The sequence below is a fragment of the Pelobates fuscus genome, chromosome 6, assembly GCF_036172605.1.
Source record: "Pelobates fuscus isolate aPelFus1 chromosome 6, aPelFus1.pri, whole genome shotgun sequence".
Taxonomy (NCBI): Eukaryota; Metazoa; Chordata; class Amphibia; order Anura; family Pelobatidae; genus Pelobates; species Pelobates fuscus.
Genome location: NC_086322.1, coordinates 301,023,179 through 301,046,058, shown reverse-complemented (window position 1 = coordinate 301,046,058; position 22,880 = coordinate 301,023,179). Strand labels below are relative to the sequence as shown.

The 22,880-nt window shown below is 41.0% G+C and overlaps 1 protein-coding gene across 1 annotated transcript in view; it reads right to left on the bottom strand.

Moving 5' to 3' along the window:
- The window catches only part of LOC134615166 (chloride channel CLIC-like protein 1), a 104,306-nt gene extending 81,782 nt beyond the window's left edge, over positions 1 to 22,524 (bottom strand). The window contains exon 1 of the mRNA XM_063459630.1: positions 22,219 to 22,524. The gene's annotated coding sequence lies outside the window, so the exon portion shown is untranslated. The remainder of the gene's footprint in view (positions 1 to 22,218) is intronic.
- Between the last annotated feature and the right edge of the window lie 356 nt (positions 22,525 to 22,880).

The following is a 22,880-nucleotide window of genomic DNA, read 5'->3' as shown; positions in this document are numbered from 1 at the left end:
CATTACTCTGAGCTTTATGGCTGTGGAGCTCTGTGATACACTCCTGCATACTAAACATTACTCTGAGCTTTATGGCTGTGGAGCTCTGTGATATACATTCCTGTGAGTTTTATAACTGTGGAGCTCTGTGATACACTCATACATACTACACATTCCTGTGAGTTTTATGGCTGTGGAGCTCTGTGATACACTCATATATACTAAACATACTCTGAGCTTTGTGCCTGTGGAGCTCTGTTATACACTCCTACATACTACACATTACTCTGAGTTTTATGGCTGTGGAGCTCTGTGATACACATTCCTGTGGGTTTTCTAACTGTGGAGCTCTGTGTGCAAAAGTCATGTAAATCGAAGTACAGAGGACAAATCTGTACTGCATTAGGTTGTGTCTGAGCACGCCCACTGCGCCTGCCTACGCCCTCCAGAATGAACGGACTAAAATAAAATAAAATCGCCTGTATGGTGTCTAGTGTGAGTCCATAGTAATAAGCTCTGTGCATACCAGGCGCAATGCAAACCAATATGGCAGACTCCAGCGTCCGAGCTCAGAAATGATTGCGCATTGTTAAAGTGTTCCTCAACATATTGCTGCAGGACAAAAATAAAGCAGTGATCCAGGGATATCAGTCAAGTGTACAAAGAAATATTTTGGTTAAAAATAAATAAATACAAGTATATATAAATAAAACCAGTTGGAAGACAATGGTCTCGGTTGGGATCCTGGCTTTTATAGCTCTGAGAATTAGCACAGAGAAGCGATTTAACCCCTTAAGGACACATGACGTGTGTGACATGTCATGATTCCCTTTTATTTCAGAAGTTTGGTCCTTAAGGGGTTAAAGAAACGGATCAGCGGCAGGCAGATGGGATATTTTGGATTTGGCCAGTTCAGATGTGAAGCCAGAGCTAGATTAGTCTTGTCCGGCAGCTTAAAAGAAAACTTAGTGATCAGGATATTGTCCTTTTACTGAACCAAACAGGTCTTAAAGGAACACTATAGCCCTGAAGACGCTGTTTAGGTGGCCACCCCCCTCAGATCGTAGCAAAATGGTGATATTACTCACCCTTTCTCCATCCCCGCACAAGTCTTTGCCTCCATGGCTGAGATTATCAATCTTGCAAAACACAAAATAAAATAATAATATTATTATTACGGTAAGTGCCTCGCACTGTGCAGCATTGTACTTTTCTCTGAAAAGGCAGCATTTACACTGAAAGGATAGCAGGGACAGGCTATAGACACCAGAACCAGAACGTCACTAAGCTGCAGTGATTCTGGTGACAATAGTGTCCCTTTAAACATGAATAAAGCTAATTATCTCCTATCTCCAGATGGGAATAGTTTGAGAGCCAATGGTGAAAACTGAAATAAGGTGACTGTCCCGGATTCCCCACCACCGATGGGGTTAACATAACACGGCTGTATCTGAATGGTGTGTGCCCATAATGACGGCGTGGTTTCTTCCTCTTATTTATCATTCCTGTATGAATGTTACAGACAGGAGTCATTCTGGGGCAAAGTGCTCAATAACATGCAATCACTGTAGACACAGCCGAATGTTTATAAGCTCTGAGCAATAGCACTTATTTTGCCTTTAATAAATGACCTGCCTCCCCCCCATAAATCTAGGCTTTACTGTCCAGCCATTACCAGTTTAGCGATATAACAAAAAAAACAAAACAAAAAAAAGGGGTGAGAACCAGCACACAAAGAAAGGTGGTGAGTCAGTCATCCAGGTAGGAATGTTTCAGTGCACTCTGCAGGGTCATTGAGTGCCCTGAGACTGGGGAACAAAATCAAGATAGAACCCTAAAATTGTGACTGTCCCACCAAAATCAAAATGGTTGGGAGGTCTTCGGGACCCCAGCATTCACAGTGGATATTATTATTCTGATTCCTTGTTATTAGAATCAAGATAATCCCCCTACAGTTCACTTGTTTAAATGCCCCCCTCCGCAGGCAATGGATGGCATGCTAAAGGTACGACTGTCTGCCGTTCCTGGAATAATTACTTCCAGCAAGCTTAATAAAAGATTTACATGGATTCATGTGCAATTCCTGAGAAAAAGTGAACTATGATCATGTTTTGTACAAATGCTGTGACCCCAAGACTAATAGGTTCCAGGTCCGACCACTCTGGTTTTAGTTTTGGTGAATAGTAATGGGCTTCACATGTTCCATTCTAGTGCTACTTATGTCCCATTCTGGGTGCCCCGCAGTGATCGTTTTGTTTTGCAGTAATGGTGATAAATATTAGACATGTCAGGTAGGTTAAAAAAGATATTAGAGGGAAGGCCATGCTGACGGACTAATTTATGACAGCTCAGTCCAAGTCACTCCATTCCACAAGGAATGCACATTATATCAGTATTATAAAGACACCTACTTTTTCGTCGCCCTCACTGACTTTAAGGGCATCCCATGGGTCATGGACATGTGGATCCTCGCTCGTAAATCATTTTACAACTCATCTCAACATCTGGATGCTAATTAACCTCTTTAACCCCTTAAGGACACATGACATGTCTGACATGTCATGATTCCCTTTTATTCCGGAAGTTTGGTCCTTAAGGGGTTAAGGAAGGGCAGGAGAATTGAAAAATTTCAACATTGAGGTATCCGACTCCAAGGTTAAACAATTTACCTTTCACACAGTCACTGATCACATTATCTAGGGCAGGGGTAGGCAACCTTCGGCACTCCAGATATTTTGGACTACACTTCCCATGATCCTCTGTCAGTATTATGGGTGTAAAAGAATTATGGGAGATGCAGTACACAACATCAGGAGTGCCGAAGGTTGCCTACCCCTGATCTAGGGTAATCGCCTTCTATTATTATTATGTTATTTATATAGCGCCAGCAAATTCCATAGCGCTGTACAACGGGTGGACTAACAGACACGTAATTGTAAGCAGACAAATGGACGCACAGGAACAGAGGGGTTGAGGGCCCTGTTCAATGAGCTTACATTGCATCGTATTATATTAAGGAGTTGTATTAAAGTGTCTCTGTCACCTTTTTCCCTCGTCGATCCCAGCGTCTCTTGTGGACCAGCACCACGTACATATTTTTTTTGATATGTATTTCTGCTGCATACAAGGTATCGCGGAGAAAGCTCTAACACCAAGTGGTTCGGGAGCTTCTGTCACAGCCGCCATTTTTACTCACAGGAAGTTTCCTCCTCTGCCCACTTCACCGGTCAGGCGGGGTGTACTGCCTTTGTCGTCAGTGTCCCGTGAGAATATAAATATATTTTAAAATATAGGCTGTCAGAGGATAACACAATGCAGCATTATACGGGGGGGAGGGGGAATAGAATTTGACAGCCAGTTTAATTACAACGAATGCATATTAAAAATAAATAAAACCCGGGTCACCATAGCATAACAATTTCATCTAAATTAAGTTGTTATGGTGCCAGGAGGCCCACCACCCGAAAAATGAGTATTCCATAAATATTGACTTTTTAGGGGAGCGGTTATTTGGCTAGGGCGGTCAGCTTACGATCTAAGTCAAGCAGCAGCTCCCCATTCATAAAAAATACGTACATTGTTAATGAATGGGAAGCTACTTATTGGCTTAGAGTATCAGCTGACCACCCGGCGACACTCCATGCTTTCTGCAACTCAGAAGCCGGATGCAGTCTGGGGAAACTTGAGAGCAACCTTTGGGGTTTGAAAAAATTAAACTCTTTAAGGTAAGAATGCACCTGGGGGCCTCTTGGCATCATACCAACCTTCATTTAGTTGAAGTAACCAGAGTGCCCCTTTAACCCCTTAAGGACACATGACATGTCTGACATGTCATGATTCCCTTTTATTCCAGAAGTTTGGTCCTTAAGGGGTTAAGGAATATATTTTACAGGCCTGACATTTCCATGCAGCGAATCACTCCCAGGTATTTTTGACCCATTGTAATGGGAATAGTGTAAACTGTATCTGCTACATCGTACGTCCCTTCTCCACTGGAATCAGAGACCCCACGAGTCTTCAGGGTAAGGTCTTATCCTGTACTCAATATACAGGCAGATATCACTTCATCCTGTAGGAAAGAATCAACTCCTCAGTGTCCAGAACACCATCCTTCCAAGAACACTTTTGGCAAACAGGCAACACTCCTGTTCAGGGGTAAAGGTATACCCAAAATACTTAAATCACAATGACTAGCCACCAGCAACACCTCATTCAGCTTACTGTGAGCCACACAAACAACATATGCAAATGTATGCAAATTCTCTAGCTAGTAATCCAGAAGGACTTCAATGGTAGTGACACTATCAGAATACCTTCCCGGTATATCCATCACAAAATACGCCCAATACGCCCACAGGTTACAGGCGTCACTGTGCACAGATACACAGTTTGTCATTTTCACAACTGCATTATGAACCTCTATAAACAGGCATTATAGTAGTTCACGTGAATCCATTGGAAAGCAGATTAATAGCAGATACAGGCTACATATCAATATGTATCTACTTCAATGATTTATTTACAGAGAATATCCTTAACATCTGGATAGGATCAGGTGGACAGGAACACAATCTCTCCTATTATGATAAATATTCCGGCTTGTTCATTTCAATGTGAGTTTCAAAGAATTCAAAGTGAGGTTCAAATTTTAGGACAAGAGTAAAAACATAGCTCACTTGGAGAAATGGTTTCCTATTTTTGTTATTGAAAGCAGGAATTTTAACCCCTTAAGGACACATGACATGTGTGGCATGTCATGATTCCCTTTTATTCCAGAAGTTTGGATGAATGCCCAGTTACAGCCTCTCGTTTTAGGTCATGCAAGTTGCTAAAAAATAATTATAAATCATTAAAAAAAAAAAAAGATTACGGATACCTGGACATAATAATTCCATTGATTCATTTTAGAATGTACATCCGTCTTAATGTCCATTAGAATTCTTTTACTCGCACATTAATGCGATTATAAACCAAAAGTTCAAATACATACACATCTATGGCTTTAAATAATATAATCAGAAGCAAGGTGTAAATCCAAAATTAGTCACTCCCCAAAAATGCCTCGAAATAGAAAAGAATTAAAGGGACACTATAGTTCAGCTCAGTGAAGTGGTCTGGGTGCCAGGTCCCTCAGGTTTTAACCCTTCACCTGTAAACATAGCAGTTTCAATGAAACTGCTATGATTACATTGCAGAGTTAATCCAACCTCTAGTGGCTGTCTTCCTGACAGCCGATCGAGGCGCTTTTGCGCCGCTGGATGCGAAATTTGCATCCAACGTGCAGAACATCCATAGGGAAGCATTTCTCAATGGACTGTTAGAATGCGCTCGCGGCTCTTGCCGTGCATGCGCATTCCGCTCCACTCGGGAGCTGACGTCGGCGTGGGAGGAGAGGTCACCAGTACTGAGGGAGCCCGGCGCTGGATCAAGGTAAGTAACTGAAGGGGTTTTAACCCCTTCAGCGCCATGGGAGTGGGACCCTGAGGGTGAGGGTCCCCAAGAATGACAGTGTCCTTTAAGGACTCACACTTCAATAATAATTTAAAATATAATACTTGTTATATTTTAGATTATTATTGGAGTGTGCATCCTTAATTATTTTCTATAGCATGTCTTATAAATCACAACATATTAAATATATATTTATAAAAAAACAACAACTTTAAGAACCATATAACTCACATCTGTAAATAAATTAGTTATTAAAATGATTTAGATTTTATACACATAATATTATCACAGTAGTGATATACATCAATTATTACTATTACACATTCGTTATAGGTTTATAAACGTATCTGCATATTATTCTTCAACATCCACAACACAAAGATATTTTATGGACATAAAACAAGCATAAATTAACAAACATTATTAGAACAAACTGCTTATAAAAAGGAAGAGTAAAAAATCTTGATCACGCACGGAGGGAGAGCAGAGCGGAGGTACGGCCAGTCCCGACGCAAGGACTATATTTATAAAATCTCTTATCTTACACATTGATATATATTTTGTTGGGAAAGAGAATATAGACCACATCCCTGAATATTTAACCGATATACCCAGAGCCGGTTTAAAGTGGCTCTGGGAATTGTGAGTGCATTACTATAGAGATTTAATAAGATGTTCAACTAATACACAGATGCACGAATATTTAATATGCACTTTAAATGAACACTTCAGTAGTAGGAGTACAAAGATGTATTCCTAACCCCGTGCTCTTCAGGCTCCACGCCTCCACGCCCAGGATAGCCTACCGCCATCAGACTCTCCCCTAGTCTTGCATCTTTTAAGAAGTGCCTTAAAACCCATCTCTTTAGGAAAGCTTATGGCCTCCAAGACTAACCCTTACCTCACATACCTGTCTCTTGCCCTCTCCTAAAGGGCAGCCCACCTTATTTGATTGTAAATTCCTGTCCTAATGTGTTTTACACCCCACCTCCTATAGAATGTAAGCTCGTTTGAGCAGGGTCCTCTTCAACCTATTGTTCCTGTAAGTTTATTTGTAACTGTCCTATTTATAGTTAAATCCCCCTCTCATAATATTGTAAAGCGCTACGGAATCTGTTGGCGCTATATAAATGGCAATAATAAATAAAATAAATAAATAAACTGTAGCAGCAAGGCATCTGAAACAATTAATCAAAATATAAAAAAAAAAAAAAGACAAACTGATGAGGTTTATTCAGGAATGTGGCCATGGGCTGGATTCAAAGCAAATTTAAAATTTTAGAACAAAAGAAACCCCCCAAAAAAGCTAGTTAGGTTTTCAGTTCAATGCTTTTGTCCTGAAATGTGAAATTCACTTTAACCCCTTAAGGACACATGACATGTGTGACACGTCATGATTCCCTTTTATTCCAGAAGCTTGGTCCTTAAGGGGTTAAACTCCCAACAATTCACACCCCAGTAAAATATCCTGGAAAGACGTCTTTAACCCCTTAAGGACCAAACTTCTGGAATAAAAGGGAATCATGACATGTCACACACGTCGTGTGTCCTTAAGGGGTTAAAGTTATAACCACCAGCCCTCCAGGAAATACTTGTCATCAGTCCTGACGGTGTAGTGATGTCGAAGTTTACAGTAGAATGGCTGAGGAGAAGCAGAACGCGGGTCTCGCTGTGGATATTTATTGGAGGTATACAGCCGTAATTGGCATGAAACAGACAGAACAATAATAAACAGAATATGAGCAATACGGAAGCCCTCGGGGGGGAATCAGACAAGCTGGGCCACAGTGAACGCTGTGTAAAATGATCGTCTATTCCCCCTCGGCACAAACAGTAAAATAGGGAAGAAATATTTCAATTCGACTTGGCCCCTCTGGGTATTTTCCAGTGCATTCCAAGGGCCACAGGGTGCCAACCTTTACAATTTGGGGACCAGGAGATTTACAATGATCCAACCACGGTAATATGAAAAAAAAAAACATGTAATAGTTTAGGGGCCGATATTTAAATACCATTTAAGTGAAAGGGTTAAATATATCCCTATTTAATGGGACACAGTAGAGGGTCATGCTGTTATTTAATTTGCAAACTGTAACACATACGGTAGTAGTTCTGGATGAGATCGTGTGCGATATCCACATTAGCTCGTAAATGATCACAAAAGAAAATAGAGAAATCTAAAAATAAAAATAAATATTGGGTTTTTAAAAAAAATATTTTACAAAAAGCAGAGATACTTTGTGCCAGGAGTTTGGCTATAACATGCTCCACGAGCCGTGATCCCACTTGCTGAGTGACAGCCCCATTAGGGAGGCAAATGGCCCCAATCTGTCATTAGGACCCTAGAATCAGTAATTAAACAAACAGAAGATGCGTGTTAAGTGAAGTCTTTGCTTCAGACAGCTGTCTGTGCTCTCAGTATACAACACGTGTTACAAACGAACATTAAAATACTAGACTAGTGCATTCGATTTCAAACGCTCTGTGATTCACCTGATTACTGGGCACCCGGCTAGTCTTCCAAATTCAGTAACTCTGAAACATTATATGGAAGAATAAAAACAAAAGGGGAAAAAAAAAAAAGGAAAAATCTAATAAAAATATGAATTAAACGTTATATTCTAACAAAATGTCGTCAACAGCCTTACATATAGTTGTAGTTCTGTAAAAAAAAGTATTCGGCGAATATTTTAACGTTATTAATACATTTATGATAAAATTGATAAAAAATATCCCACAAAATAGTTTGCCCCAAATCAACAATAAATTGAACGAGAAGGTCATGAAGAATATTTAAATCAAAATCTAAATATAGTGGTAAATAGGGGTCTTAACCACAAATTTTCTCTTACGTCTTAAATAGATTCCATCATAGAAGTTTTAGAATAAATGAAAGAGATGTGCAGTGCATAAGGTATTAGCAAGGGGTCACTAGTCTTACGGACTGTTAATGGTCAAGTAGCTCTATTCAGACATATAGTAGAGAGGTAGAGAGGGGGCACGTTGTACGATATGAAAGAAACCACAAAACAGACAATGGACGAACAGTTACATTTAATTTGTGATTGGAGTTCCAAAAAAAAATAAAAAAAAAAATACCAACTTTGAAGCTGAATCACCCCATGAAAAAAATCCTGAATCAACTGAAACAAATCTATTTTTCGGCCAAACAGAATATTTCCACCATGCGCAAGTCTATTAAATACACGATTTCAGAAACATCCAGCTGGCTTCATCAAAGTCTTTTTTCACACCGAGTGGAATGGAGACATTTAAAAAAAAAACAACTGAAAAAAATAAAAGAATTCAAAGAACGGCTAGAAAGCAATAACAAACACAGACTGGATACTGACCATTATATAGAACTGCAGTTTATTATAGCCTAGGTGAAGAAATCATCCTAATTTTGTTAATGACAGGAGGTGAATATTTGCTATACTGCATCCTAAAACATCAGCAAACCAAAAAACTGTTTAGTTTGACCGAAAAACAGCAAAAGGTATAAAAAGTCAAAGCACAATAGTAGTTTCCTCTTTCTTCGTTGGAACCATGAATCGAAAGAACATCCTAATATCACAAAGATGACTCCAAACACAGAGTCTAAGGAACGTAAACCGGAAGCCTAAAAGCCAACGAACAAGCCAGAAGTCAAATTGATAGGAAAGAGACAATCTTTATAGTATTTTGAAGGAAAAAACATAAATAATTAAAGGAACACAATAGTGTTACGAATACAAACACATTCCCGGCATATAGAGGGTTAAAAACACACACACAAAAAAAAAAAAAAAAAAAACACACTTTGTTTTCCACTTAACATTAAAAAAATTAAAGTTGGATCCATGATAAACCAGATCCATTTCATCAGTTGGACAGACCAGTTCTATCCAAGGGCTTTACCCTAGGACAGATACTCCTCACTTACCGACCAGGTTTCGTTCTTATGACCCAGTCGTAAAACGAAATGGTCGGTAAGTGAGGATGCGCTACAGAGCATGTGCACCAGTGCAGGTCTATGTCCGGGGATATTTACCCGAACGTAGACATATGCACCAGAGCAGGGAATCCCTCAAATCTATGTTTGGGGAATTTCCCCAAACATAGACCAGCTCTCTAACGTGGGGAATCCCTTGAATCCCCACACTAGAGAGCTGGTCGTAAGTGTTAGCCGTCGTAAAACAGGTAGGTCGTAAAGAGAGGACCACATGTATATCAGAAGGAAGAAGCCAAGAGACTCACTCTCAAAAATAGGAGTGGTCCCACCTGGTGATGGTCTGATCCCTGATGAAGTATCACATTTATTAATGAAATCTAGCTGACACCATTGTAAATACAACCCTGAAATCCTTGAATATTACATTTTAAATGATACCAAAAATAAACATATCTAGGGGTAAATCCACTAAACCGTGTTCTCCACGGCCATACTAAAAAAATACTAAGAGTGGCGGTTTTTAGGCTGACACCGATTGTAGAGGTTATCCATATTTCGATGGAAAGCATGGGATTTTTGAGTATTAGCGAACACCATTGTAAATACCAAAATGCACAACAATCATACCATCCCAGTCCACATATTAAAGGACCACTATGGTGCCAGGACTCTCCTCCCTCTTCTGATGTCATCGGCTGAATGCGCATGCCGCTTGCGCATTCAGCCAGTCCATAGGAAAGCATTCATGTTTGGGGGATTAGAGAACTACCTACACTCTGGGGATTGCTATAATCACTATACTCCCCAGAGTAAACTCTTGTAAGAGCTTGTTCCTGCTCTCTGGATTACAAGAGAGGTCTACCTACTGGAAGCTGGATCCTAGTCTTGGGTCCAGAGTGGGTGGAAGACGGTGAGACCACAACCAAGCTGCGGCGGTTCGTGGGTCTGCGGTGGTTATGGTGTCTAGTGGAGTGCTTGGAGCCCTCGGGAAGCACTAATAGCATCCGTCAAACGGAGGTACCCAGTTGGGGTGCCAGGCGATCCATTACAAAGGTATTGAGTTGTTTTAAGTTGATTACTGGCCTGGAATATTTTGCTGATGAAACCACTTTACCTTTCAATGGCACACTTTTCGGAAAGGCCGGTAATCTCCTAGTCTTCGAGTCATTATTGCTCACGGTTTGCCAAACGTTGAAAAGGTGGGGAAAGGAACTCTATCCTGGATCGTATGTAGAATCCACGCTATGATGAAATGTCTGGCCATTTCTGGATAAAAAACAAAAATAAACAAAAAAAAAGTTAGCCTGCCAGCTTGACAGTTAATGATAAAGTCTCAGGCTGGATGGTCAAACTCATCTGGTGCTATGGCCCTGCTGCCTGCAGGCCCTAAAAATCCAGGAAGCATGGCAGAAAGTGCTGCGCCTCATTTAGTGAAATACAAAAATGTACGCGCTTATTAATCTCCCTTACAAAGGATCTGTCGCTCTCCTCTCTGTATTGAGAGCCACATTGAAGTTGCCAATCAGACTCAATGCTGCGTAATGTAGGCCAATGGCCCAAAGCATCCAAACCTTTGTCCTGGGTAAATTTCAACCCTTTTTAAATCTCTTTTCTAGAATCCCTACCATTGACCATTAACTGGTTGAATTGTTTGGTTGTGCGATCTGGCAATGTAGACCTGGGAAACCCCACCCTTAGGTGATGCCGCACTTTCTGAGCTAAAGGTTTGCGCAACCATAAATGTAAGAAGCGGGCAGTGTGATCAGAGGGTGTCTGTGCAGAAAGACGATCCACTCCAGCTCTCTCAAAGGTAGGGAGGCTGAGTAGGTTTAAATTAAAATACATATTTTTTTTTTAAATTATACATTTTTGGTGTGTGTGAGTTGGTCAGTGTGTGTGTCTGTTAGTGTGTCTGTGTGTCAGTGAGTGTGTCTGTTTAGGTTACTGACCCCCCCTTTGATTACATGGAAAACATGTTTTTACTTAATCTCAGCCATGGAGGCTGGGCCAGACAGGCAAGCTGTGGGAAAAATTATCAATCTTGATGATCTCAGCCAGCCCATGCTTTCCCATATGAAAGCATTGGAAGGCTATTGCGCATGCACTAATCGGGATCTTTTCACAGAGATCCATTGAATAAAGTCCAAGATACTAAATATCACAGTCCAGCCTAGAGACACGGAATCCTCTCTCTTGAAGTTGTGTACAGAGGGAATGAAATACCTAGGTGTCAGGGTACACCCAGGCCCATCCAAACTTTGTCTTTCTACTCAAAACTATTCAGGCCGACCTCCGTTACTTGCATTCACAATACATTCCCTGTTTTGGGCAAATGAACGCCGTTGGCAAAGAGCTGTGGTGCTCAGAGCACCTTCCTTGTAATTAAAGTAAGGAACAAATGGTATGGATGAGTTTTATCCATGATTATATATTCAGCTTATTTCTCTCCCAGTGATTCATTCATTCGTTGTTTGGTAACATGAACAAATCACCCAGAATTCTGACGAATTTGCATTTGTCCAAAAACAAAAATTGCGTTAGTTTGGCAGTAGTTCGTATTATTAAAAATACAATTCTCAGTTACGGTTTATGGGTCCGGCCTTGCTTTGTCATTTTCTCACCAGTCAGAGCAGTTCAAAATAAATAAATAAAAATTAATTGATAAAATTCCTCATTCCATTACCCGTGGACGAAAGCTCAGAAACACCACACAGTGATGACAGGAAACCCACCACGTTAATTTTGAGGCAGGACACACACTGAGCTCCATTATAGGCTATATAGTTTACATAATGTCTGAGTTATCAACCTGAAGTTGAATTTGCAATCTAAAGTTCACAAACACTTCATTTAGAAAGTGATGCTTCACTATAGACACATACTAAATAACTATTTCACATTATAGAAATCTGTATTATCAAACAAAACAGAGGATTCCTCTAAAACTGGTTAAAATGAATATTCTGATTATTTAAATTGACATGGAAATACTGCAAGGGATAATATAAAACAAGACTTCTTAACCTCCAATATGTCTATAATAAATGAAAAGGGAAAGAAAATAAAATCATCATTAAGATTTTAGGGGTCAATAAGCAATCGTTGCATGAAAGCAGAACAAATCTTTACTCAATTAGTTGTGAAATGATTATAAACATTTTAGAATTTGAGGATGATATTGCTGCAGCCTAAAGCAGGCCTGCGAGAGGGGTATCAAATCGGAGAAACTTCAAAGGCTCGCACACCCAATACATGGAAGAAGTAATTGAAAGGCCTGTCACTCACGGTGACCCAGTCTGAATAACAGGGGCATATTTGTCCCTTAAGGGAAACTCACTTAATTAGAAAATCCCCAACTATTTGAACAGACAAACCTAGGGGTTAATTAACCCTATGAAATACAAACAAAAGTGTCCCAAATAGAAATGTAAGCAGGTATTTCAATACTTATGTATAATGAAATGTATAAATGTAAATTAAATAATTTAGCAAGATCAGATACTTTACAATTAGCCGGACTTACCATTACGCCCATTCCAGCACCAGTCCTCACCCCACAGACATTATACAAAAACCTGCAATGTGAGTCCAGCATCCAGGGGAGGGGTGCTGGGAAGGTTTGGGTTCACACAGTATATGTGGAGCCGTTGAAGCCTGCAATGCTCTAAATAATACAGATTCTTGGTTTTAGCAAAGCTTCTGTGTTTTCTATGATTTTCATTCTGCCAGGTTTTTTTTTTGGTTTTTTTTAGACAAATTGTCATTCCGTAACAATATGGGGATGAGAAAAAAGAAAAAAAAAAAAAAAAAAAAGTACATTTGCTCTGGGCAAATGCAAATATTAAAATAGCACATTCCTTAAAGATGAGTCCTCACAGGGAACTATTTTTGTCACAACCAACGCAAGTTACAAAAATAGTATTTTTTACTTCTACTCAACTCTCAGAATCGGAATGAAATATTGTGCAAACGTCATACTTTCTAAAGCTCTGATCTGTCTGCAGATTGAGAAATTAAAACGTAAATTAACATAATTTATTATGATATTATTGAGCAATAATCTATATATGAAATTGTTCTTTTGTCCTAATTTTATGTTTGTTTTTTTTAAACCTTTTCTATGTTTCCAATAAATGTTACAATGTATTTTGGTCGCATAAAAAAGTCACTTGGTCTGCTGCTATAGCAACACATGGGTTCAGCCTATTACTGGCATCTCCTGTGTGACACACGAGTACAGGATTAGGTTATTAATCAGTCACGACAAAAACCAAATGGGATTTAATTTGTTCAATTTAAAAGTATGATATGTGAGAATCTTTTGGGGATTCAGAAGTAAGATGCCTAAGGTTCCTGCTTTCAAATTGATTCATAGAAATGGTGACTTCAACATAATTAGTTATGAAGCATTTACAGGGCGGTTATACTGCCGAATGCCAGTAATCAGGAGCCGAACGCTGAGAATTAACCGAACAGGCCACAATCAGCCATCAAAATACCACGAACACTATGAGGAGCATCAGATTCTCAGCTGAATACGGAGAGAAAGGGTTATAACCCTAGAAATTAAAAACATGATATGAATAGTTTGTAAAATACATCATTTGCCAATCTTTATGGTATGGTTCAGACAGAATAAAACCAGTCATGTAAGCAAGTAACGTATACAATAGAACATTTTAATTGAAGTAAAATACAGGACAAGTAATTAAGTAAGTAGACTGAGAAAGAGTGTGTCTGTTGTCTAGACTCACACTAGTATCAATATATAGTAATCAAAAGGACTTTAACCCCTTAAGGACACATGACATGTGTGACATGTCATGATTCCCTTTTATTCCAGAAGTTTGGTCTTTAAGGGGTTAAGGCATTATTCGGTGTCCACAATGTTCAGACAAGGGCAGATGTAGGTAGCAAGGAAAATGTCAGTCAACCCATTGAAATCGAACAGGGAGATCTCGGCCTAAACCCAATAAGAGGAAGATATTAACTAAGTACTCCCTCAGCCAATCTACCACGATGGAATGGAAGGTAAGAGCCAACAGACTGCAATAATTGAATTCCGGTCCGCACTAGATGCTCTGTTATCTGGTGACTCTGGGGGCCAGGATCAATACGCCTCAACAGACCTTGCTTCTCGGCAGAATTGCAGTAAATTGTATGGGTTCAAGAGCAATGCTACAATGATTCCACACTGACAACTCACAGCCGAGGAGAGCTTTGAGGATTCCTTGTTTCTGTTTGGTTTACCTTGGTTAAATAGCCCTGTACGGACGATGGCATCTGCTACAGAATAGTATAAGGGCGTTGCAATAACCCCAGCTGCTATCTTTGTTGGCGTTTTGTTCAGAACGGGGTGGGTTCCTACACGTCACCAAAGCCTCCATGTTAGAAACGATGGGAATCTCAATAAAATGAATCGTGCAAAATATTTGCTACTTGTGTCACCAATAACAATGTTGAGAATACAGGACCTCTGCTGGGAAGACTGGTATATATGCCCACCTGTACAAAGGGGAGATACGGGAACTCAGAAGGCTCCAGTGCAGTATCTGCGGTGGCCCAAGGCTGGAGATCAGATGTCTCTCCCATCAGGACAATCGGCTAGGCCTTAAAGGACACGTGAAACAATTCACAGTTGGAGGTTGTGTAGACCTTAGTTTAGCTAAACTGCCAAAATATAGGCTTGTGTGGATAGAGGTCAATAATGTGCAAAATTCTCAGCAGGTTAAGAGGAACTCTGGTGATCTGCTCCATCTCTTATGGTTGCTGGCCCCTATAAGACTATTTATTATTATTTGATTACTAGTATGTCATCCATCTACCCGTGTTATTTTATTTCATAGTACACTGCTGGTAGGGTCACCACACCGTAAGAAAATGCTGCAGATTTCTGTGAACATTGTTATACACGGCTGGATTTGTTCTGAGTAAATCTGGTTATAATTTGGTGTAATGTGTATATATTTTATATATACGTTTTGAAAGTGAGAATTGTTTATTTTAAAGCACACTGGATGCGGTTGACGGAATTCCAAGCAAATCTGCCTTTAGCAAATACTCGACAGCCTTTTGTGTTTATGTTTTTTTGATACTTGACATTTATTGATTTGTACGAGTGTAACATGCATAGTACAAGCTCGGTAAACACACAGAAAGAAAACTAACAATAATCAGGAACATTAGGCTGTCACATCAGTCAATCGATACAAGGTATTTTAGCTAGATGAATTTACAATTATACTTTCACATTTTTTCCAGAATTTATATTTTGTACAAAATTTATTCCCAGTGGTATTTTATGCGAGGAAGCTCTGAACAGTCCTTTTTACGTTCCGGAGCAGTTTAGCGCAGTTCCCTAATTTGAAAGGTTTTTACATATTCCGGCCAGCGCCATCAGGCTATATCAAACCGTCTGCTCTGAGATATGGACTCAAGTGCCATTTTATCTTACTCAAAGTTAAACTAATTATTTCTATGTGCTTAGAAAGGGAGGGGAAAATGTATTATTTGTAGTGAATAGCTATAAGGTTGCGTGCCGCCAATAATGTACGAGTAGCTTACCGATCGGCATTACTGGGCATGGGGGTGGGGGACAACAGCACTGAGCACAGCAATGCCATAAATAACACAGATTTGTGGTTTTAGCCACGTTTCTGGTGTTTATCTATATATATTTACTTTTTTCTTCTTAGAAATTTTCATTCCTTAAAATTATGGAGAGATTTTAAAAAAAAAAAAAAAGTCCATTCCTCAAAGGCAAGTCCTATGTTACAAAAATAGTTGCTTCACTTCGACACAACTCTCAACATAATCGAAATGTTGAGCAATACATCATACTTCCTGAAGCTCTGATATTTCTGCATAAGGTTGATAAATGGAAAAGTTAACATGATTCTGGACAAGGGGTAAACAATTCTTAAGGGTTGCGAGTACTTTCTCTACCCGACTGTCAGTTTAAGTGACTATTGCTAAGCTGCAGCACATCTCACCGCCTGAGGGGGAGAGAAAAGAGCAATAGTCAGGAATACATAGTTGTACCTAAAGCCCATAATACAGGATTATTTAAACACACAGGCACACCCAGGAATCTGAATAACTGTATATACCAAGATTTCAGATTTTTTTTAATTTTTTTTTTTTTTTAATGGATTTTAGTGACTGCATGTCCTTTTCCTGGGGTTTAACTAGTGTTATCTAAGTTAATATGTGTGGGGTTTATTTACAAAACCAGGAATTGGAAAGAAGTCCCTTGGGAATTGTAAATTGAATCCAAAATTACCCAAGTGCGAAGCGTTTTTCCTCATGAAATAATAATTGAAATTTACCATGCCTGGTTTATTGAACACCTCTGACTGTGGGTGATTATACTAGGAATCCAGGCAGGATGGGGTAAACTCCCAGGCAGGGTGCGATGTGAACACTGCTTAGTATACAGAGCCGGATAACATAGAATTTGTTGCTGTAAATGTTCAATTTATCCACAAGGCGTCCTGTATTATAAAATGTCCCAAGACTCCCCTGCAGATAATACCTGTCTACGATTCAGGTGAATACTATCACAGTGCAGACAGCGACGATCCCCATGCATAGTGTACTGACTCCCCCTAGTGGTGGTCATAGTAACTGCTCTCCTGTATAACTACTCTCCCATCCTTTTGGCATCAAGGGGGTTAATGAAATGGACTGTTTGTGATTTATACAACTTTTAGCTATTCGTGATGCATTGCAGGATGTACGAGTCAGAGAATCCTCTTTGATGCAACAGTGAAAATCACAGATTTTTTTAATTGAACATTGAAACAAATAATGAGAAACACAATTTGATAATTAAATCCACACTAATGGCAATCACACGGTGAATAACTGAACTCCGTCAGCCAGTATGAGCCTGCTGTATCATCTTGGCAGCAGGTCGGGTGCTGGCTGAGGCCTGGGGGTCAGACACTACCCCAGCTACTGGGCAACTAAGATCTAAATAAATGTTAAACTGACACCAGTACCCAGGGACCAACACTCCTTACCAATACCGGTCAGTATCCGGGATCTGCAAGGGGCCTAGGATTCCCACATCCACTTTATAATAATAATACATTTAGCTTGCCGCTAGTATCCAAGTACGTCCTGCAGTATTACCCAACTCACTGCTAATCATTTTATTGAGCTTGGATGGGAGAAAGGAGGAGATGACTTGTCAAGAATTGAACCTGCGATACTGCAGCTGAAGGTGCTATCCGCTGAGCTAGGTCAGTGGAAAACACATGAAAAATACCGATCAATAGCTCACAAAATTCCTTTACTAGGAGACACATATTCATTTGCGAACCAAAACAATTCCTCTAGAGGTTTTCAGTAGTTTATTGTCGATTTATTACCTGCATTATGTGAAAGTGAATCACGGCAGGACGGCCCTTGTCATGAGAGTGACATTTCCTGTAAACTCCAGTAATGTGTGATGATGTACTAGGACAGGGGTAGGCAACCTATGGCACTCGAAGTGTCTTTGCACGGCACTCAAGGTGTCTTTCCACTGCACTCAAGGCTGCTAGAGCCAAACAGGCTCTGGCCTATCAGGAGTCCCAGTGAAACTTCAGATATCTGCTAATACGAAGAGGTAGTGAAGGACAATCCTCAATTTATTCATTGCAGCATGCAGAGGAAGTGATCTCAGATCACTTCCTCCCAGCACTTGTGAATAGGAATCCACACTGCAGTAGAGCAGCCCACAGTTGCTGTTGCAGCTTCTGTCCTTGACCTGTACCTGGCCAGCCCGGTCCCCACTGGAACCCAGGGAAGCCACCCACACTGCGACTATGCCTTCATTTTTAATACTTCAGAGACATACTATGTATTAAAATGTAGGTCTGGGTCTTCTGATTCTCACAATATAAAGCTCTTAGCTGTAGAATTTATAGTTTTTAAAATACGACCGTTTGAAGATGGCAACCGCCAAAATACTCTGACCTGTGCCAGGCTGGAGCAGCAAGTGATGTCATAGACAGGGCCTTTTGTACACCTGCTAATGGTTTTTATAAATGTATGTTTTAATGTAACTGTGAAGCACTTTTGGCAACAATGTTGCAATTAAATGTGTTATATAAATAAATAAAAGTTGGAATGTATTTCTCACTCTATCAAGCTTGCCATGTGCCCTTTTTAAATTTGATCAATTGGTTAGTGTAATGTTTACTATCTTTACTCACTCCAAACACTCCACACAGTTACTCCAGCCACTCCAATCACACAACAGTTACTCCAGCCACTCCAATCACACAACAGTTACTCCAGCCACTCCAACCACACAACAGTTACTCCAGCCACTCCAACCACACAACAGTTACTCCAGCCACTCCAACCACACAACAGTTACTCCAGCCACTCCAACCACACAACAGTTACTCCAGCCACTCCAACCACACAACAGTTACTCAAGCCACTCCAATCACACAACAGTTACTCCAGCCACTCCAACCACACAACAGTTACTCCAGCCACTCCAACCACACAACAGTTACTCCAGCCACTCCAACCACACAACAGTTACTCAAGCCACTCCAACCACACAACAGTTACTCAAGCCACTCCAACCACACAACAGTTACTCAAGCCACTCCAACCACACAACAGTTACTCAAGCCACTCCAACCACACAACAGTTACTCAAGCCACTCCAGTTGTAGACTACTGGTGGAGGCAAGAACACTTCACACAATTTCCCCAGAAATTGTAGCTTTTCTAGTTGCTATAGCTCTACATCTGTATATAAAAAGCAATAAATTGTAACACGGGGGAACTGTCACTTCTCCGGAATTGACATCACTGCAAATCACTTTTGTAAATTTAATCTGATCCTACATTTTTCTCTTAACTTTATGTTAAAGATTTAGCAGACAACATCGTAATCCGGTTCAAACACTGAAACGAACATTAACACTAGAAACATTGTATAAAAGTGTCGTCTTCTAAAGTGATCGAAAGATGTAAAACAAGAAGAGTCACAGGTAGAATATAATCGTTGGTACAATAAGTTTCCATGGAGACGTCCCCACTGTCATACAGATTACCCACAGTTCCATTTCTCCTCCTCTTTGTATGCTCTCTCTCTCTACTGACTGTAAAGGGCGGAGCTTATCACAATGATTGACAGGGAGCTAAGATGGAGGTGGCTCTCTCTATACTGACTGCCAGGTGTAAAGGATGGAGCTTATAACAATTATTGACAGGGAGCTAAGATGGAGGTGGCTCTCTCTATACTGACTGCCAGGTGTAAAGGGCGGAGCTTATAACAATGATTGACAGGGAGCTAAGATGGAGGTGGCTCTCTCTATACTGACTGCCAGGTGTAAAGGGCGGAGCTTATAACAATGATTGACAGGGAGCTAAGATGGAGGTGGCCCTCTCTATACTGACTGCCAGGTGTAAAGGGCGGAGCTTATAACAATGACTGACAGGGAGCTAAGATGGAGGTGGCTCTCTCTATACTGACTGCCAGGTGTAATGGGCAGAGCTTATAACAATGACTGACAGGGAGCTAAGATGGAGGTGGCTCTCTATACTGACTGCCAGGTGTAAAGGGCAGAGCTTATAACAATGATTGACAGGGAGCTAAGATGGAGATGGCTCTCTCTATACTGACTGCCAGGTGTAATGGGCGGAGCTTATAACAATGATTGACAGGGAGCTGAGATGGAGGTGGCTTCCTCTATACTGACTGCCAGGTGTAATGGGCGGAGCTTATAACAATGATTGACAGAGAGCTAGAATGGAGGTGGCTCTCTCTATACTGACTGCCAGGTGTAAAGGGCGGAGCTTATAACAATGATTGACAGAGAGCTAGGATGGAGGTGGCTCTCTCTATACTGACTGCCAGGTGTAAAGGGCGGAGCTTATAACAATGACTGACAGGGAGCTAAGAGGGAGGCGGCTCTCTCTATACTGACTGCCAGGTGTAAAGGGCGGAGCTTATAACAATGACTGACAGGGAGCTAAGAGGGAGGTGGCTCTCTCTATACTGACTGCCAGGTGTAAAGGGCTGAGCTTATAACAATGATTGACAGGGAGCTAAGATGGAGGTGGCTCTCTCTATACTGACTGCCAGGTGTAAAGGGCGGAGCTTATAACAATGATTGACAGGGAGCTAAGATGGAGGTGGCTCTCTCTATACTGACTGCCAGGTGTAATGGGCGGAGCTTATAACAATGATTGACAGGGAGCTGAGATGGAGGTGGCTCTCTCTATACTGACTGCCAGGTGTAAAGGACGGAGCTTATAACAATGATTGACAGAGAGCTAGAATGGAGGTGGCTCTCTCTATACTGACTGCCAGGTGTAAAGGGCGGAGCTTATAACAATGATTGACAGAGAGCTAGGATGGAGGTGGCTCTCTCTATACTGACTGCCAGGTGTAAAGGGCGGAGCTTATAACAATGACTGACAGGGAGCTAAGAGGGAGGCGGCTCTCTCTATACTGACTGCCAGGTGTAAAGGGCGGAGCTTATAACAATGACTGACAGGGAGCTAAGAGGGAGGTGGCTCTCTCTATACTGACTGCCAGGTGTAAAGGGCTGAGCTTATAACAATGATTGACAGGGAGCTAAGATGGAGGTGGCTCTCTCTATACTGACTGCCAGGTGTAAAGGGAGGAGCTTATAACAATGATTGACAGGGAGCTAAGATGGAGGTGGCTCTCTCTATACTGACTGCCAGATGTAATGGGCGGAGCTTATAACAATGATTGACAGGGAGCTAAGATGGAGGTGGCTCTCTCTATACTGACTGCCAGGTGTAAAGGACGGAGCTTATAACAATGATTGACAGGGAGCTAAGATGGAGGTGGCTCTCTCTATACTGACTGCCAGGTGTAATGGGCGGAGCTTATAACAATGATTGGCAGGGAGCTAAGATGAAGGTGGCTCTCTCTATACTGACTGCCAGGTGTAATGGGCGGAGCTTATAACAATGATTGACAGGGAGCTAAGATGGACGTGGATCTCTCTATACTGACTGCCAGGTGTAAAGGGCGGAGTTTATAACAATGATTGACAGGGAGCTAAGATGGAGGCGGCTCTCTCTATATTGACTGCCAGGTGTAAAGGGCGGAGCTTATAACAATGATTTACAGGGAGCTAAGATGGAGGTGGCTCTCTCTATACTGACTGCCAGGTGTAAAGGGAGGAGCTTATAACAATGATTGGCAGGGAGCTAAGATGGAGGTGGCTCTCTCTATACTGACTGCCAGGTGTAAAGGGCGGAGTTTATAAGAATGATTGACAGGGAGCTAAGATGGAGGTGGCTCTCTCTATACTGACTGCCAGGTGTAAAGGGCGGAGCTTCTAACAATGACTGACAGGGAGCTAAGATGGAGGTGGCTCTCTCTATACTGACTGCCAGGTGTAATGGGCGGAGCTTATAACAATGATTGACAGGGAGCTAAGATGGGGATTCCCAGGTACAGGATGAAGATGTGGATTTCTACATTCATTTTATTTTTCACACCTCACTGAAGCAGCTCGGTCTCCGTCTATCAGCGGACACGTTTAGCCAATCACAGCCGCCCATTGCTGCCCTGGCTAATGATTCCTTGTTATATCAAGCAGCACAGAGGGGAAGTGCTGCCGGGTGCCCACTTAGCCTTCAAATATTACAAACGGTTTAGCGCTGGAAGTAGACACTATAACCACTTCAATCAGATTAAGCAGTGTCCCTTTAAATATAGAGATTAGTGAATCTAATATTAAATATCAGCAAATATAAAGCTATACAGTGTATCTGCAGTGTTATTTAATAAGGTGAGAATTGTTGCAAGTACAGAATAATAATAAAAGAATAATAACATATGACAATGTATCACTCACTGTGTTCTGAACCTTCCTTCCTGTTTAATTTTGGCGCTTCTACGGGTCCCAGGACAAGTCAAACCTCATCAGGCTCTGCGTCTGCTGCATTTCTTTACATTGAGTATGCTGCCCTCTTCAGGACAGAGTGTGCAGTGCGGCTGCTGAGAACCTGTAAATCTCACTGCAGTCTTACCTACTCCTCCTGTGTGTGAATTATATTTCCCTCTGTACCCCAGGGGTTCCTACCTTGACTGACTGGCCCCATAAATGGGAAATCACCTAACCCTGACTGACTGTCCCCATTAATGGGAAATCACAATTCACTGTCTGTCTGTGAGCTGAGAGGGTTAAATACACACCATTCATGTATACATAAGATCTGATTTCACCCAGGATACTATAATACTCTGAATTAACCATTTCAGCCCTGTCTAGAATAATTCTGCCTGGAACAGATTGGGTTAAACCATCATAAGGGCCAGAACTCTTTGTTCTGTCCGTGTTTAATGTCAGTCAGTGAAGGGTAAACTGGCTTATTAGTCATATTCTATGACCGAGGGCTAAAGAGAATTCTGTGTTAAATGGCAGTCAGCGAGGGGTTAAGCGGTTTATTATTAGTATTATGTGTGTAAAGTTGCCAGTCAGTGAGGGGTTAAGCGTTTTATTAGTATTATTCAGTG